We start from the raw sequence: 18532 nt of genomic DNA on the forward strand, positions 1-18532 counted from the left end.
CCACGATTCTTTTCATTTGAAACAAAATCTTTTACAGCTGGAAAACTTTTTCTTGGGCCATAATTTCGCTTCGGTTATCTGCGCTGTTTGGCTAGCTCACTTATGGGCCATAAATATTGCTGATAATGCTCTGCTCGGTTTTCAATTATATTTACATAAGGCTGAGTGGCAAATTCCGGAAACTATAACGAGGTCTAATTCTCTTACTTTTATAGTTGTTACTTAGAAATGGAGCTTAAGGAGTTTTTAATTCCGAGAACTGAATTGCTTCTAAAGTTCTAGGCAATATAAATAAAAAATATATCTTAAAAAGTAAAGGATATTCTTTTAAAATATTTTGATTAGTATTATTTAAATGTGCTCTCAATTGTTTCAATGAATTCAGGATGCACTCGAAGAAATCTGGTTTTCCCCATCTCACTTAACATATTTGAAATTCAAATTAGTACTATTAATTTGCATTGCTTGTTGCATTTTAAGCGCACTCAATTTGTATGCAGCGATTCGAATTCAGCCTAAAAAATCAAATCAACAACAAATTTCAATTTCACGAGGGGTGGGGGAATAACTTGATTGGGCAAGCCTTAATAAAACAGTCGCCGGCAACAGCCATAAAACACCCAAGCTGAAAATTAAAAATCAATAAAAATCACATTTGTACCAACAATGTGTATAACAAAAATCAATTGCCATTCAATAAGCAACTCAAATGCATATATAAATGAATATGTAGGTTTATATGTATGTATGTACATATAAAAAATTCGCTGACAAAGCGAAATGACAAACATTATTCACAGGCAATATGCTTCAGAAATATCAAAATCTGAAACCAACCAGACAACTCAAACTTAAGCAACAATCAGCCGCAGCAACAATGAAAATCAATGGCGATATTTCGAGTGTATCTCATAAATAAATTAATTGTGACAATATTCAATTGATTCGATTTGAAATTATCGCATTCAGCTGTCAAGCGATCAACGACAACGTTTTTTCAATTGTTTCAATTTCCAGCGGATTCTTTCAATGTCTGTTTCCATTCCCCCTTCAACCCACTTGAATGTTGTTTCTGATTTGATTTTGATTCGTTGCGAACACAGCCGTTTGGCCCCAATACGAATGTGGGAATATGATTTTCCGCAGGGTGGGGGCTGCCAAGGGGGTAGACTTATCAATACTCAGCAATCAGTGTTGTCAAATGAAGTGGCGAAGTGCGAGTTCTTGATTTCAGAATGCTGAGGGATTTGAATTTTGTAAAGCATTTCGAAAAAGTGGGAAGCCTCCAATGGTATTTTCTATATATTCAGCAAAACAATAACGCAATAAAAGAGCAGGATATCAGAAATCAAATCAAAATAAACCATTTATTGAAACGCCTCAGTAGGCTTAGTATAGAAAATTTAATTTCTCTCCCTTTTTCCCCTAAACTTTGGATACTTATTAATCATGTTTTGATTCCGTTGAAAGCTGCGCTTGTAAAGCGTTTTGATTGTTGTTGCTGTCGTTCCAAATTCAATTTATTTACATGCCACGCATTTCTTTGTTTTACCCTGCTGTCCATGTTAAACAATCTGTTTTGGATGTCAACACTCGCGCGGCGCCTCCGAACGGCAGCCATAAAAGCAAAATCAACTTGAAAGGCAGCAAAAGCAGCGGAACATCGAACAACAACAAACTCAGCAACTTTTTGTTAAAAATAGTGTCTCTAAATGGGGAGCAAATAGCTCCAACTCTTTCGTTTTCTCGCCAAGAGATCTTGCGATGGACTGAAGTTGGCGGCTTGGAGCCCATTGTCCAACTGGCTCGTTGGTCTAGGGGTATGATTTCCGCTTAGGGTGCGGGAGGTCCCGGGTTCAAATCCCGGACGAGCCCAAGTCAAAACACTTTTTTACTTTAATTTTTATTTTTAGTTTAATAGATTATGCTAGCTTTGCTAAAACGTAGAAGGTAGCGTTTGTGACACTATAAACGCATAGGCTGTGCATGTTTGTCCGTTTTAAGACACCCACACTTTTTTATAATATTTTATGTCCTGCCAATTTCTTGTAATATTTCAAAGGAATGTTCGAAATTTCTCGGTTTCTTTCTTCTTAAGGTACCGAAATTCAAATAAAAAAATGGAATGTTTGTTTATTGGATCATGCTCCAATGAACTAATAACCTTCTTTAGATACTGTTATTCATTAAATTATTCATTCATATAATGTATGGAATATATAGAATACAATGTAATTTGTAAAGAACTGTTTCCATGGACTTATTGTTGCATTTAGGGCCAGCCATTTGAGCTATCAGAAGTTGAGTCATAATTATTAATACTCTACAATAATGGGCCTGTTCAGAGCCATAAATATAAATATATACGACAGAGCTTATACCATGGCAAAACCTTTATGGTATCTTGTGACTTTGGGGCTAGCCCCTGTCTAAATTTATGAGCTCGTGGAAATTAAGTCTAATCAGTGGTTGTGATTTCTTTCAAGAGGTTTAAAGGCATATGTGTAAATTTCGTCGATGTATGAAAACCAATAAAGTTCACTTGTAGTTAAAATATTTACCATATTTATAGTAAATACTTCTGGTTTCAGTTTATAAATGCCCACTTCTGGGTATTGATCAGCCCTCTAGTCAGTAAGAGTATTTGAAAGAGTATCTTACGAAACCTATTGATTGAAATCTTCATTTGTTCCTTTTGTGATATTGGTTCATTATTTATTGGCACCTCAGAACTGACAACTTGTGGGATGGTTATTGCTACAAAGTCGTAAAATCGATTTTATTGTCCGAGACGTTCATAAAGATGTTCAAGATTATGCGACATGAAAAGCAAGTGTGATAATTTACGATCAAAATAGAAATGTGGAATATGACAAAAATAGTAAAAAAAATACATTGTAGTAACAATTTTTATTTATTTATTAATCGAGTTTCAGAATAATCAGAATATTTGCAGCAATTCTGCTAAAACGGACAACCGCCCGTAAATAATTTATAATAGCCGACTGAGATTGCAGGAGGATTATTTGTGGCCCTATACAATGTCGACAGCTGTTCAGTGCTGTGATTTTCCTTGGCAGATTGATATATTATTGCACTGGCAAGTTGACGTTTAAGATTCGGTGATTTATTCCATGATTTATGAAGTGCCGTTTGAGATTAGCCAGAGATTAGCATTCGCGAACTTTGCCATTGTACAACTGATAGTAAATAATACACGCCATTCATGGCGATTTATGCTTGGCTTTTTGTAATACAAATTAATTTCGCGTTCAGAAGTTTACGTCTTCGACGAATTTGTGAAACAGTCGAGTTCAAAAGGCGACCGTGCAGATAAATGTCCAAGTACCCAAAACTAGGGGACTTGTTGCCACATTCCAGGTCCAAAAAGTCCGGAGACTTGTTCTAATAGGTGGCGAGACCCACTCGCATGTTGGCCATAAATTAAACGCAACAGCACAGCAGCTGACTGATGTCAGTGTTGTCGTCGCAGCTAATTAACAGTTTTGTTATAAATTACACCCAGAGCCATTACAATTTTTCGTATTCTCGGCTCAAGTTGCCGGTCTCTGAGGGCGGCACACCCATTTGGGGCGTCAATCATGCGTAAAGTGACACAGATGTGACATCCAGCGGGGGCCCACTGTTGGTAAGTGACTAGCGGATACATTTGTATCTTTAAGTCTGTGTGCCCAATGTCAACTGTCAACTCCTTAATAATTTTCCGTAGTCTTATTTCTTATTTCTTTTTTTTTCTGTGAAATTCACGCCCCCGCTGCGAGTCGGTCCAGGGTCCCTCCTCTTCGAATATCCCATGCTGTGTTGTGACATTGTTGCTGCTGTTAGCCTGCTTTGTTTTAATATTTATGGCTTCCTCGTGTCATTTTCATAATGTTGCGTTTGACACTTTCCCTCTGGGCTCCACAAACAGAAATCACACATACACAGCCCTACACGTTCCGTATTATCTTACATTATATGGGCGGTTGCCTGGGATCGCCCATCTTGTTCATTTAGCATCTCTGTCTTTTTTTCAGATTTTGTGTAAAATGTTTTTGAAAATGACATTTGTAGCTGACACGACGACAACTGTCAACGGGCACTCGGTAGGCATTTATTTCGGATTTGTTTTAGGCGTGGTAAACAAGATCTATGTAGTAAGGTGGCGGATCGGGAATGGTTGCGGTTGAAGCAGAAGTTGAAGCCGTGGCTTATTGCCATCTTGAAGGTTTTAAAGTCACATTTTTATCAATTAAATATTTTCATTAATTTTTGTAGCGAACAATAGCGTACCCACTTTGAGTTATGTACCCCCAACCCTTTTTGTTTTAAGCCTATAAAGATACTACAAAGAACGCAAAGCCATAAATTACAGCCGGGAAACAGGGAATAAAATATGATATGAGAATGGAAAAATAAAATATACGTCCATTGGTATCTATAAACAAATATATGTAATGAAAAAAATATATTAAATCTCGCTGAGAATTTATGGCCCTGCAAGGCCTTCCAACTGAAGCCGCGGCATAAATACTTCAGCTGTGATTATTATTGCACCCGGCGAGCCACCCAAAAGGAATACCGGGCAGAACCTGGCTAAAAAGCCAGCGGAAACAACTGGAAAGCGACAAAAAACGAAATACCTTGAGCCAAGCCGATTTTACTGTGCCACACTTCAAAGGCCAACCGCCGACACTGTGTGTTTTTCGGGGGAGCTTGGCGCTAATATATTATTGATAGATATATCAGTGATATATGTGACACTGGTCAGTGGCGGGCTTTGCTTACGTTAGATCTAGATTGTAAATTACCCGTGGCAAGAAAATGCCGACTGTCCGGAAGGGTTTGCCCGCCTGGCGTGGGCTGATTGGTAAAATCAGGTCACTGGCAGAAAGCCGTCAGCGGCAATCGCCGCCATTCGCAGATAACTCATTTATCGGAAATGGCTGTTGACAAATCCGGTAATGAATTTCTACGATCTCTGTTTAATCGATGATTCGTTAAATATATTTCGTTTTCTTTGTACTTTAATATTAATTATTAATGTCAAGCTGTCAGATTAAAGTTTGTGCGGCGAGGAAAGTCTGCAGTCGTAGTCGACTAAGTAACGCCCTATACTGTCGTTTCAAAGTGAATAAATATTTTGTGAACATGGGATGTGTTCTACAAAATTTTCTAGGAAGAAGAATGAGTTGGTATTTATTCCAGTACACCTCAACATTTTTGAGTGCATTCACATACCCTTTAAGGCTCTGAAATATGCTTTACAGCGAAGCCTCGAAAGGGAATAAATATTTCATGGCATGTCAAGCGATAACCGATTGGCCAAAGCCGCCTGTTAAGTGTGATATAGTCAGAGTCAGAAGTTGCTAAATATGGACTTGACCTGCTGCTGTGGTTGTTGTGGCTGCTGCCGCTGTCCGATGGCCACATTATTAAGCCAATTCAGCGGCAGCAGATAAATAAATAAAATTTGAAACATTGCCGCAACAATAAAAGGCGACAGTACACGATTTATTAAACGGAGTGGCTGCTGCTGCTGCCGGGTTGCCCGGCTCCAAATGAAGAGGCAAAACACAACACCGTCAGCGACAACAGCAAAAGCAACAAGAAAGCAAAAGCAACCGAAAAGCAAAAGCAACAGAAAAGCAAAAGCAGCAGCTGCCACCGTGTTGTTGCTCACATTACTCTTTTTGGCGTGGCCCAGGCTGGCAGGCAGACAGAGGGAAACCGACAGCAGATACAAAGATACAGATACATTCGCTATATAGAAAACACACAATACTTGAGGTTGAGGCCAAAATGACTAATGACCAGCGATTATCAAGCGATAAAAGGCAAAGAGAGCCACCAGCAACAACAAAGATAATTTATTATTGTTTTAAACATTTGTGTTTTGCGCTCAAACGAGATACATTTGTCTCCTCCATGCCGTTTAGAAACCTTTTCGGCTTTTGTTCATTAAGCCAATGATGAAATAAAAATACCATAAAAATATAACCGAAGAAGGTTTGCCTACTAAATGAATACCCCTTATACACAAGGGTCTTTTATATTGGCCATATGTAAAATGTATTTTATTTATTCTGAGCGGCGCAACTATTTAGCATATGTTTTTGGGAGCCTTTGTGGCAACCTGTAATTAGCTGGCCCTCTCTACAGTCCGCTTTTTCCATTTCTTTTTTTTACTACCTTTTGAGTGTTAAGTTTTCGTTGGCTACCAGAATTAGTGGCGGCAAAGGCAGAAGCTCCACAGAACAGACAACAATAATAAACTCGAAGATTCATGAAAGCGGCAAAAGGAAAATAAACATTTAACGCGACGTAAATTTAAGACTTTCAGTATTTCATTTCTTTTGTTTCTGCGCCTCCCTAACCAGCCTTCTTCAGACTACTATCAAGCCGAAACTATACAAAAAAGAAACGTACTTATAAATATACGAAAGCGGCATACCTATTAAAATAAACTTAAAAATACATACGACTCATATATTTAAATTAATCATATATAAATAATATGAATTTAATATTTCCAAAAAGTTGGCACTTATCACAATATGGTTGCGTAGGCTCATTCTATTGACGTGGTTCAATATACTTCATCTATAGGGTATCCACAGAAGGGGTAAAATGATCTTAGCCCGATTGTTGCTGGTAGCGTTGTAAATGTGAATTGGTCGAAATTAAAAATATATTTATGACTTAAGTGGCAATAAATTATGTTTCTTGTTAAAATTCTATTGTTTCAGCGTCTGCTGCGCTGTAAAATTTGCTGCTTCTGGCTTTCTTTTTCACCCTCTAAATTTATTTATTCTTTTGGTTTTGCCTAAATTATTCACTTGGTGGTGGCTACATAAATTTGCTCACAATTGTGCGCTTATGACAATATTTATGACTTGCTTATGAATTTTTTTTTTAATTTTGAATGTTGTTACGGATGCGCTAAATATACTTTTTAAAAATATTCACGTATTATAAATATTTCTTCTGATAACAAAATTAGTTAGTTGCACAAGAACCAAATTGAACAGATTTTAAATACGTTTTCGAGTGTCATTATCTGTTGTCAAGACTTCTTGTCCGCTGGTGTCTGAGGTCATCTTGAGTGATTTGTTGTTTTTACACTTTAAGGCTTTTTCGTTCTGATTTTATGAGCCTATTAATTTAAGTACACTCTTTTCCAATGAGTACATCCAAGAATATATACGTTTTATTAGTGGCATAAATGGAAAACGAGGAATGGAGTACATAAATTCAATATGTTTTAATTAAGAGTATTTTTCACTTCGTTAAAATGAAATGGTGTGATTTCGATCTCTAGACAAAACAACACTGCACAGATTACTAAGTCAGTTTCCGTTGGCATTTTTGTGGGCGCTGGAATAAAATTGATTTTATTATACAATTATGTTGGTCTAATCTGAATGAAGAGCAATTAAAATGAAAATTTATGGCCCTAATGTGCCACATACTCAGCGAGTTCAAGAGCCGACTCGGCTGTCATCAGCTTATTATATTTTATTTGAGTTTACGAGGTCTCTGCCAGATTCAAGTGATTATTTTTTCTGTGGCCAATTAAAAATTTGTTTGACTAACAATGTGGACTTTTACTTTAGTTTTTACTTATGTAAACAGCACCTTCAGAATCATTTAAAAATAGCTTGTGTTTTGTAGGCAGTCTCATGATAAACAATGGACTGCAACGTCTGTGTTTTCTTTAATAACATTACTGGTATTAGGCTACTAAGCTTCCGAGCTAAGATAATAAACAAAATTTGTGAGGAATTTAAAAGACAAACGACGCAGGAAAACAAGATAATAGCATCAGTTAAGTCTCGTGATTGTCGTGCCGCCCCATGACAAGGTCTTTCGTTCTCGAATTAGAGGATCGTCTAAATTTAGTAGTCACTCATTTAGATAACACCCGTCTGAAAGTAAATGACGCTCATAGACTCTTGAGGGCTCAAGCCAGATGGTTATTGCAGCATTATATATGATCTTCCCTATTTACGTTTCGCTTAATTGCCAAATATTTGAAAATCTTGGCTGTCGCCTAACTGACAAGAAAATAAAATCATAACTATTTACAAAAAAAAGTGTATGTTTTTTGGAGCTTAAATATAAAACCTCGAATAATAATAAAACTACTTCAAATTAATTAAAAGGAAATCTGTAGTCAAGACGTGTCTTTAGATAGCTTTAAGACATCACCCAACCCAAATCGGCGGTCAGTCACAGCTGTCGGGCATTAATGCCGCCCACCATTTGGCCAACCAGGCTGGGATCTGTCCGCCACTTTGGCAGTGGCACTCTTCTCTTGGCCATTTAATCACAGTATTAACTCTTTTGCTGAGCCGCCTGTCACTCATGTCTCTTCTGGTCGCTCTGCGGGGGTTGTGGGACAGACGTCGATGTTATAAACACTACTGTCTTCCAGCTGTCAAGTTGGTCTAAGTTTTTGAGCGCAAAATAAAAGCCGACTTGACAGCTGAACGGTCGACCAACTCATGTTGATGATGATGATTATTATGTATTTCGTATTTTGTATTTTTGCCGTTTCTCGTTTTACTGCCCAATGACACTCTTACACTGAGAAAATAGCCGGTGAAATATTACACGATCATGATTAACTTATAGTGGGTTTAAGTATCAAATTTAGTGCTTAGATTGAAAACCTATTTGATATACATTTTTAACGATGTTCTCTAATCAACGAAAATGCACACATGATTAATTAAGTTAAAGTTGGGGTGTTGTTTCTCTCAGTGTTTTGAAGCTTGGCCGGTACAGACACACACAGTCGCCCATGCACATTCGTTTAGGCTTTTAAACGCTTAGGTCGTCTTATGTTGGACTTAACGCGCTGCCCGATGCCAAAAGCCAACAGTTGGACAGCTGAAGACGCCTCAAAAACTCGATGGCGGTGGCGGCGAAACTTGAAATGAATTTGGACGCGCTTCGGATAATGAAAACGAAACGAGGCGCGCGCGCGCTCCACAAAACGGACAGGCCAAAAACAAAACTGTAGAAGGAAATAACACCGAAAAAAGTCAAGTAAAATCCCAGCCGACACAAAGAATAAAAACGTCAAAAGTGATTTTGCGCTTTGGTCAGCAGCAGCGACAGCGGCGAAGCGAAATCAAAAAGTGCCGCCGCCGTCAGCACCTCCCCGCTAAACTACCAACCGCCTTTTGGCCAACAAAATGGCCAGTGTCCACAGTTAACTGTTTTTGTACGAGCCGTTGAGCTTTTGGGCGCTTGGGGATTCTGACGTTTCGTTTTTCGGTTCTGTAGCTTTCTACGGGGGTCTTCTTATTTTTAACCAATTTGGTTATTTCGGCACGTACTTTTCTCAGTTAGTTAGTTAAAGCCGCGAAAACTTTTGCTTTTGATATCACTTGATACACTAAAAAGAATATTTTTTAAAGCGTTTTCCTTTTTCTTCTTAAAAAACTGAATTTCCTTAAGTGGAACTCATTGCACCCAATAGAAATCGATAATTGCGCAAACAGAGTTCACAGCTGGGAAAATTCAATTAGTTTCCCAGGCAATGAATTCGGGTTAAGGCCTGTCATTCCCCACGCACACACTAACTCACGCAAAACGGCAGGTCTTGTTCTTCGCCCTCTTCTCGCCAAATGCGAACCTGTAAAAAATTGTTTATAAATTATTAATTAAATGACAATGCGATGTCAGAGTTTGATTTATGGCCCGGCAGAGAGACACGCAAGCGGCTCAGCCAGGGAGTGTGAGAGTGGGCACGACAGCACATTGAAAAATTATTAAGCAAACAATAAAAGATGGCCGACGTCCCCCGCCGAACGATTTATGACAGCTAATTATATACGAGATGGAGGCCCAGAGCTCCAAGAAACGCTTGGCCCAAAGTTACACAACGGCCAAAACCGAAAACGCAATGCAGAGGGGGAGTGTGGCCACCCTATACATAGCCGTTTTTTCTCGTATTAATTTATCATCGAAAAAAGGCGAAACAAAAGTGACATCGAGTCACTCATCAATCAAAAATTACGAAATGACCAAAAGAAAAATATGAGAAACTTTGCAATAAATTATCGCTGAAATTGGGTCTCAAATTTTCCCGTGGTTGCTTTCAATTAGCGGTTTTAGCACTGTTAACCTATAATTAAAACAAATAATATGCTAATTACGGGGCATTAATACGCCACTTCAGATATCAAGTTTTTTTTACAATAAGTTTGGTACCCGTGAAAACGAATTTCATTAAAGCAATCTCATACTCATTATGGAAATTTTTTCTCTGCACCTTGTGGCAATCTTATCACACCTAATTATGGGTCTTACCCCAAAGAACTTGTTGAATCAGATGTGTTTTTGGGGCTTACAGGCAAGATCAATGGCACTAATGGAATATTTCTAGTTTAAAAGTTCCTATGTGAATTGAAAGTAAATCCCTCTTACATCCTTTAAGAGCCCCAACCGATTGCAGTTTTCGTTATCAGGTCTTCGGAACTGTCTGATATAACAGAGTGACGTTATCTTAAATGGGGGTTCTCTGCGCCATAAGTCGGGAACAAATCCTACTTAACTAAGGTCTTTCAAGTCTTTGCGGATTTAACTACGTTTTGTCATTTAGTACGTACTCGTAGTACAAGTTTAAGTAACCGATTTTCATAAACAGTCACAGGTGGTGTTGTATGGCATCCGAGATGAGAGCGTTATTTGTTTTTACTTGGAATACAGTACACCTTTGTATTTACTCCTATAATAATCAACTCCATTTATTTATGATACGAGGGACGGGCAACTCAAAAATCTGAAGTATCTGCCATATATAAAGACGAAGCGGACATCATGACATATGATTGTGTCGGTCGCGAGGTGTAAATACCGGGGATTATGCTGCTGCGAAAGCTACTGGGTTCTTAGCAAATAGGAATCAGAGGCAGCCAGCCACTTGGACAACCACTTTCGTAACCCTTCTTTTCGTCATCATCTTCTGGTATAACAACTGTGCTAATATTTGCCAAACATTCAACGCTGTCCGGGCGGTAAATTTCGTATGATATAAGCCAGGTTGGTTGCTTTTGAAAATTCTTTATAATGCGTCTCTGCCACGGCAGTGTTTATCAAGTGTAACACGCTGTGTCTCTATTTGTTTTCCAACACTCGCTGTCTGAGCAAAGTTGATTACACATCCCGCTTTATGGCAAACAATCCGAGCCGTTCCTCCTGAATCTTGACATACAATAACTGAAAGAGATTTACAGCCGTTGGGCCTCGCTCTATCTCGGCGTGTACCCGTAATTTCCAGTTACCAGATTTCACTTTTTTATTTGTGTGTTTTATTTAATTTTTTGTTGGCTTGTTGAAATAAATGGAAATAAATCTGCACGTCGGCCTGGTGGCACGGAATTGATTTACACCGTATAATGCGCATTTTTCTCGTGTTTAACAGACTAAATGTCTGTTTATAAGGCCGGGGCAAGCCGACTGGGTACGGCAACGGTCGGGTGTTGTGTTGTCGCGCTATAAAATATATTTAACAAACTGATTTATTGCATTTTGATAACCTCTCACTGGGTCGGGCCACTGCCTCAACTCGCCATCCCCGCTTCATATTCGTCGTCTAGGAGCTGTCGTCGTCGGTCCTGAAAACCTAATGGCATCGAGCACAACTGTGCAAAATGTCAAGCCACGCCAGATGAAGAAGAACGCGTTTTATAATTGCCTGGTAATTTATGAGGCACTTTTTATATGTGTACACCCACACGGGCATTTACAGATTTATAGAATTTTATTACGGGAGAGTGTGCCTTTAATGATTTTGTTTACAAATGAATTGGGGCTTTTTACGCACTTGGCTTATTTCATTTTACAAATTATTGCTAAGGCGCCAGAACTTAATGACGTAAATATAAAACATTTCAATTTAGCATGCTTGGGGTACATGAAAATTCAATGGCATCAAGTTTTAAATTTATTTCTGGGTAAGCCCCAATGACATAATCTAGAGCATATAGTTCTCATTTAATTGGGACATATGACTGTCAGACTTTTCTTTTTTTCTTGTCCAAAGATTAGCCATTTTGACATTTTTGTGTCAAAATATTTGCGCATTCAAATGCTGCGACTAAAAAAAATGAACTGGAAGGCGACTTGAGCGATAGGTAAACGAAGCAGCCCTCGACATTTGACGCAATCTGCAAAGTTTGTTCACGTGTGACAAGGTTAATTTTATTCATAAATGAACTGATAATGCTTGAATCTAGTGTGTACTTAGGAGCTAGTATTCGTGATTGAAATGACAGACAGCTGGATTGACAGTCAAACAGTTGTCAGAGGGAGATAACGACACACTTGTTGCGCGCTAGAATAGATAGATATTTTGGAAACGAATTTTTGTTATTGGTATGGCCAAATAAGGATAAGTCCAATGCAAGAACAAACATATGTATTTATTCATGACCAATATTCATACAAATATTTCGTTCTTTAAGCTTTACTTATCTGATAAATGTCTGCTCGGGCTCCCTTAAATCCAGCGACCCATTTACTTAGAAAATCGCCCCAGCTCAGCTCCTCTCGGGTAATAAGTGAAACAGTATAAAGTGGAGAATGACATATGCAGATGTGTAGGAATAAAAGAGCACCACCTTCTGCTGGCTTTCAGTCATTAAGTCATTTACATATTTGCCAACAAAATGTCAGCCATAAAATATAAACTAAAGCAACTGTGTGAAGAGCAGAACCCGCACAAAGTGGGAACCCAAGCCCCCGGCAAAGGCAAAAAGCCGGGAAGATAAATGAAGGCGCAGCTGCTGCGGCTACATCAACGCTAATTGCTCTGTGCATCTTACAGATACTCGACGGGCTGAGCAGCTAAGATACAGATACACGGGGCGCGAGGACTGGGAGATACATATACGAAATCATAATTCATATTTCTTCTTTTCCCTCATTTCTTGTCGCTTCTCGAGCTGTTGTCTTCGTGTCTTTGGCGGACTTGCGATCTGTTTGACGGGGACGGATGGCGGCCAGCGACAGCAAAAATGTCAAAATGCATTAACATTTAATTGAGGCTAATTTAAGGCGAAATATTTCGCTTGGCATATATGAAAATTTATGCGTCTCATTTCGGTCAGCTCTTCGTCAGTTCTTTCGCTTTCGTTCTGCTTTTTTTCAGTCTCTTGCTGTCTTCTTGTCTGACAGAGCCGGATATGTTTGAGAAATGAGTGCATTTTGTAAAAATGTCACATTACATTTAATTTATGCACGCCAACGCTGAAAGCCATTTAGGTATCTGTATCTTTTCAGTGCCCTTTTGCAGCTCCTTGCACTGGAAGTGTGGCATGAAATTGTCTTGATGGCGATGATGATATTGCTTGTTTGTTTCTCATCGCAATGTTTTGTCTGTAAAATTGTTTTACTTTCGAGCGGAAAGGAATTTTGTCGTTTCTTTTTGTTGGTCTGGTTGCGCGAAGAAACAGTTGGCAAATAAGTAAATATATAAGTATCTAAATTTAAAAGTTATTCATAATCTATGATGTATTTTGCAATCCGTCCAAAAATAAAGTACAGCTATACAATCAACTTATTTTAAAGGGAATATGTGCGTTTACTTTCAACCTACTTAGACATTAAACACCAAATATGTTTTAAATTTGAATGGAAATCAATTCCAATCTGGGAACTTGAGCCATCAATCATGCAGTCGGCTGAAGAAAGTCCTCAACAAACTCTGCCCCGCCCAGTGACAAAATTTGACAGGAAAGCTGGCAGGAGGTCGTACGCCGCCCCACTCGTCGGTAAGTGAGTGTAAACTTGAGTCCGGACCTCGAACTCGGACTTTGGACCACCAGCTGCCAGGAACGAGATGCGGCTGTCAAGCTTTTTAAGCCCAAAACGTTGTCGACGAATTGATTTTGCTCCTCTCAGCAGGACTCTTAGCCAACTGACACTGGCAGGCGGTCCTTGCACGAGTGATGAGAAAATGAACATTTTGTAGCTAAAGAAAGAGATATATAGAAAAAAAAATGATGTATCAAAGCAATATTAGAAGAGTACACACTTTTTTTTTAGGTATATGATAGATGTATCATACAGAAACTAATCTTAAAGGAAGCTAAAAAGTAGCTAACATATTTAAAGGTATTTGAGAAATACCTATAGCTTTTTTGTAAATCCTGAAGTCGGCATCACTGCCGGCCATGCAGACAAAGCATCAACCACCTCGGACTTGCCACTGATATCAGCTGGATGTGGAACTGGGGCTAAAAGCTGGGCGAAGTGGCTACGCCCAACAGCTAAACAAAGTTTGAATTGACTTTGTTAACTCGACTGGTGGGCTCAAGTGGTAGATACTCGTACGTAGATACTTACGCTTGTGCATGCCCCCCGCGCTCTGAAAGGCGTGCTGTGAAATCTGCAAATTGCCGTGTCATTATTTGTTAGCATCAAACCGAAGCTCAGCCAGGAACCAGGATGATGTCAACGCCCCTTGGGCAACCTTAACCCCAAGAAGCAATCGCCTCGCACTCATTCACATTGTGCTCGGCGTCAAAAAGTGTAATTGGCAGTCCGCCCGACAGCGGACAGTCGATTCCTGGGGATCGGATCGGTCCTGGAATTGTAAAATTGGGGTGTAACCCACTGTCGGCTTACACACTCAAGTCAAGCGACCAACGCCATCCCCATCAACCGAACTGAACAGAACTGAACTCAACTCAGCTCAGCTCAACCCAACCGAACTGAACTGAACCGACGAGCTGGAACCGGCAGACAGTTGGTAACTGTCAGTGGGCATGTTCGACTTGACAGCATAATATTACAAATCCCTGCCGAAAGCAGACAGTAACGATGACAGGACGGCCGGCAAACGACGGGGCAAAAGGCGAAAAGGACAACCGCAGGCCAGCCTACAAAGAGAGAGAGAGGGAGATGAGGACGGAAAAATATCCTGCCCTATGAGAAGGCATATTTTATTCCTCAGGTAAAATGTCAGACTAGGGGAAATCATTTTACCCCAAAATTGTTTGCGGTTAGCCAGAGAATGGGTCGCAGTTGCCCTTTTCGGGCGGAAAATTGAGCTGGCCAGTTCAAGGGTCTGGACTGCTTACTGGGTTGAATCAAAAGTAAAGTGTTCCTGATTACATTCCATATGACGGTTCAATCAATCAAAAATTGATTTCCCATTGCATATTTCCTGCAAAAATGGCTGACAAGGATTGCCTTTGTTATGGCTTACATAAGCTAAAAGATTAACGAGCGTGATTTTATTTATTTACCTTTATTTTTCCTCCTACTTATAAAAATTGATGTTAAATATTTCGAAATAAATTTCTAAGAAAATCAGGTTTTACGTCCATCTATTAAAAATCAAATTCATACCTTGGGGCTTCCCAACGAGCAGCCATTCAATTAACAGACAAACAGACAGATGGAGATTTACCTCATCGCCAACTTCCATTTCCCCCAATACGCGGACGGTAATCAATTAATGTTGTGTAGGGGAAATCACATAAATTTGCGTAACATTAAACGGATCGAGTCGTCGGCTTGAAACGGACGCATTCGATATGGTTACATTTCACAAATTTTACGAGGAGCCTTTCAAGTTGATAGAAACATTTACGAGCCACTCCGTCCATGGCCGGGTCTCCAGACTTGGTCTGGTTCGCCTGGTAGCAATTGGTAAACAAGTTTATGGCCAGTCTGCATCCAACTGCAACTCCATCTCCACTGCACATTTTCTCTCTTGATTCGCCGACGTGGCTATAAATTTATTGCACTTCCTTTTGCATATAATTTTCAAATTAAGTGTTGCTTCATGTAAATTGATACATTTACTGAATGTATTTTTCGAGCTCTTGGCTGATAGTGCCAGCAAAGACTAGTTGGCTGGCTGTCCGGCTTTTAAGATTCTCAACGAACGAGGTTAGGGCCCATAAAACGCTGCTTTTCAATGATTCATGGGGTTCTACATATTTTCTATTGCGAAGCGGTCCGGATGGCGGAAAATGTATGTGCAATAAATTACCTAAATAGTGTGTGATTTAAGTCGTTGTTAGTGAAGTTTAAGATAGCTGTTCAAAATAATATTGCTGACACGCAGAATAATGGTTATCGTTGTATTTAAGTGGGGAAAATGTTTGCATTAAAATGCTATTTTAATTTAACTATAAAAAACTATGTTCTTATTTTGAAAGAGTAAACCACGTCGTATAAACACACTACTAGTGAGCTTAGTAACAAGATAATATAATACTTAGCGCAACGTCCTTCAATAGTTGCCTAACTCTGCTCATCTCACCTTCTCTATTTTCAGTTCTTGACTGTTTCTTCAGCCATTTCTTGGCCACTTGAGTGCTCCTCCGGCAACTTCGGGGCCTTGCGTTCCTTTCGTTCAGCTGACAGTCACTTCCTGTCAGCGTGGAGCAGCTCGATCCTAAACCCCGCCTGTGACGGCTCATTAGCATGTGTGCGTGGCTGGTCCTGCTGCTCTGCCCGTCGCTCCTTTGGCCTGCCATTAATTTCGCAAACTCGCCCTGCTCGTACGTCTCTGTGTCTCCTTGGGGCGTTTACAACTTAGCCAACTTGCAGTGTAACGCTTTGTATTGTTCACGCAAAATTTATTTCCGCTACGTCATGAACATCCTGCTGTCGTCGTTGTAGTTGTAGTTGTATTGTAGTTGTCCTCATCAACATCCTTGTTGTATTTGTTGTTAATTTACGTAATAAATACGCTTGAAAATGTTGCACGCACATGCAAAATGAATTACGTTGCTGGGGAGCAGCAACGGCAGCAGCAGCAACATCAACAACAGCAACAGCAACAGCAGCAGCAGCAACATCAACTTAACTGTCACTTGTCACAGGGACGTTTCAGGGGCCTCCCTCTGGATGTCCTGGCGGTGCTGTCGTCTCTCACATGTCAACGGGCGTCGCTTTGCTTGGCATTTTTGTGATGTGAAATGAAGCAACGAGGTGACAGCAGCAGCAGCAACAGCAGCAGCTAAAGGGGAGTTGCTGCTCCTTGCAGCGGCAGCATAAAATGAATTACTCGCGTGAACAACAAAACCTGTCAGAAGGCTGTCAGCTGTGGGGGCGACACGTGGGTGGGGCCCCATGTCGCATTTGCAATCGCCCAGTCTCGCTGATGTTGCGCTGGTGTGTGCTAGGTGTCAGCGCATCGCATTTGAAATCCTCGCACACCGAAAAACAGTTGACAGTCAGCAGTCAGGACAGCGACAAAGTATTGCTCCCGACATTCAACGCCAGCGGCAGCAGCAACAGCAACAGCAGCAGCAACATGTTGCCATCGCTCGCATCCATGGCCATGCATATGAAATGTGAGTGTGCGAAATCTTTTGTGGGTCCGTGGCCCATGATTATCTTACCTCAAATTGCTTGTAGCAATCATGGAAAAAGCAACGTTGCGGTTGTCAAGCTCTTTGGGTTCTCCCTCGTTTCATTCTGTTTTTTTTTTTTTTTTGGCCACAGCAATTTTCATTTTCGCACTCCATTATAAAGTAATTTTTTTGCATTACTTATGCCTGTCAACGTCTGGCGCTTTTCGCCGCTTTCTTCTTCCTGTTTCCGAGGCAACGCCCCACGAGCGTGTGGGTATCCTTCTCGTTGGCAAAGATTAATATGTTGCCGCTGTGCCGCATCCTGTACTCACTCGCTCAGTTTGCCAGCTTGCCGCTGTTTGAACGCTCGCATGTGTGACAGTTTGCAAATGTGATTGACAACTGACACTGGCATATAAATTCAAAGCTTTCGCACACACTCAACCGTTGACAGTGTACACGGAGAGGACAGGAGCCGCAGCAACGGCAACTGCCTCCAGCCTTGAAGGCATGACAAACTGACTGACTGAATGACGGACGTGCCGGAGGTCTGAACGGTCGCACTGACTCACTAGCTGACTGACTGACTGATGGCCCGACTGTCTGCAATGCAGTTGGGTGTTGTCTCAACTCAACTCAGTTAGAGGACTGGGAAAGTAGTCGCAATTCATCAGGGAAAGATCTTGGGAAAGATTTAGGGTTGTCTTTTGCACTCAGCTTAAGCAAATAATTAATTACTGCCCTTTTGAAATTGGGTTTTATAAATCGTAAGAAATAACTAGATCTAAGTTTTATTAGTTTTCTTGGTAGTTCTTGTGTTTGTTGGATTGTGGTTTTATTTTTTGTCATTCAAGGCAGCAAGATCATGATTAAAAGTTCATAAACAATTACTTTTCCATTAATGGAAGATGTACCCTTACCCCTAATTCGAAAGAGCTCAAACCATTTGATCGTTCCGCAGTAAGTACGATCATTAGGGTGGACCGACAACTCTGCCAAGTCATTTCCCCAAAGTACAGGTCTCCATCTATATTTTGTTAGTTGCTTCCCGTTTCTTTCAATTACCCAGCCACGGCCTATAGAAACTAATACCAATTATCATGACAACTTCCGTTTCTCAGCTCAAATTACTGCGGCCTAATTGCTATTTAGGGCTCCTTTCGGAACGTCGGGCCGCGTAATGTCCAATTATTCAAACAAGA

The 18532-nt window shown here is 40.1% G+C and overlaps 1 long non-coding RNA gene and 1 other non-coding gene across 2 annotated transcripts; one reads left to right on the top strand and one right to left on the bottom strand.

Moving 5' to 3' along the window:
• The first annotated feature begins 1803 nt into the window (after window positions 1-1803).
• Trnap-agg lies at window positions 1804-1875 on the top strand. Its single transcript has one exon. It is a non-coding gene; the product is annotated as a tRNA-Pro (tRNA).
• An 11669-nt stretch (window positions 1876-13544) lies between these two features.
• LOC116802032 lies at window positions 13545-14484 on the bottom strand. Its single transcript, XR_004362430.1, has 3 exons — window positions 14362-14484; window positions 14146-14285; window positions 13545-13987 (listed from the first exon to the last, which is right to left on the bottom strand). It is a non-coding gene; the product is annotated as an uncharacterized LOC116802032 (long non-coding RNA).
• Window positions 14485-18532: the final 4048 nt, after the last annotated feature.

This window comes from Drosophila sechellia, chromosome 2L (assembly GCF_004382195.2).
Source record: "Drosophila sechellia strain sech25 chromosome 2L, ASM438219v1, whole genome shotgun sequence".
NCBI classification, from domain to species: domain Eukaryota; kingdom Metazoa; phylum Arthropoda; class Insecta; order Diptera; family Drosophilidae; genus Drosophila; species Drosophila sechellia.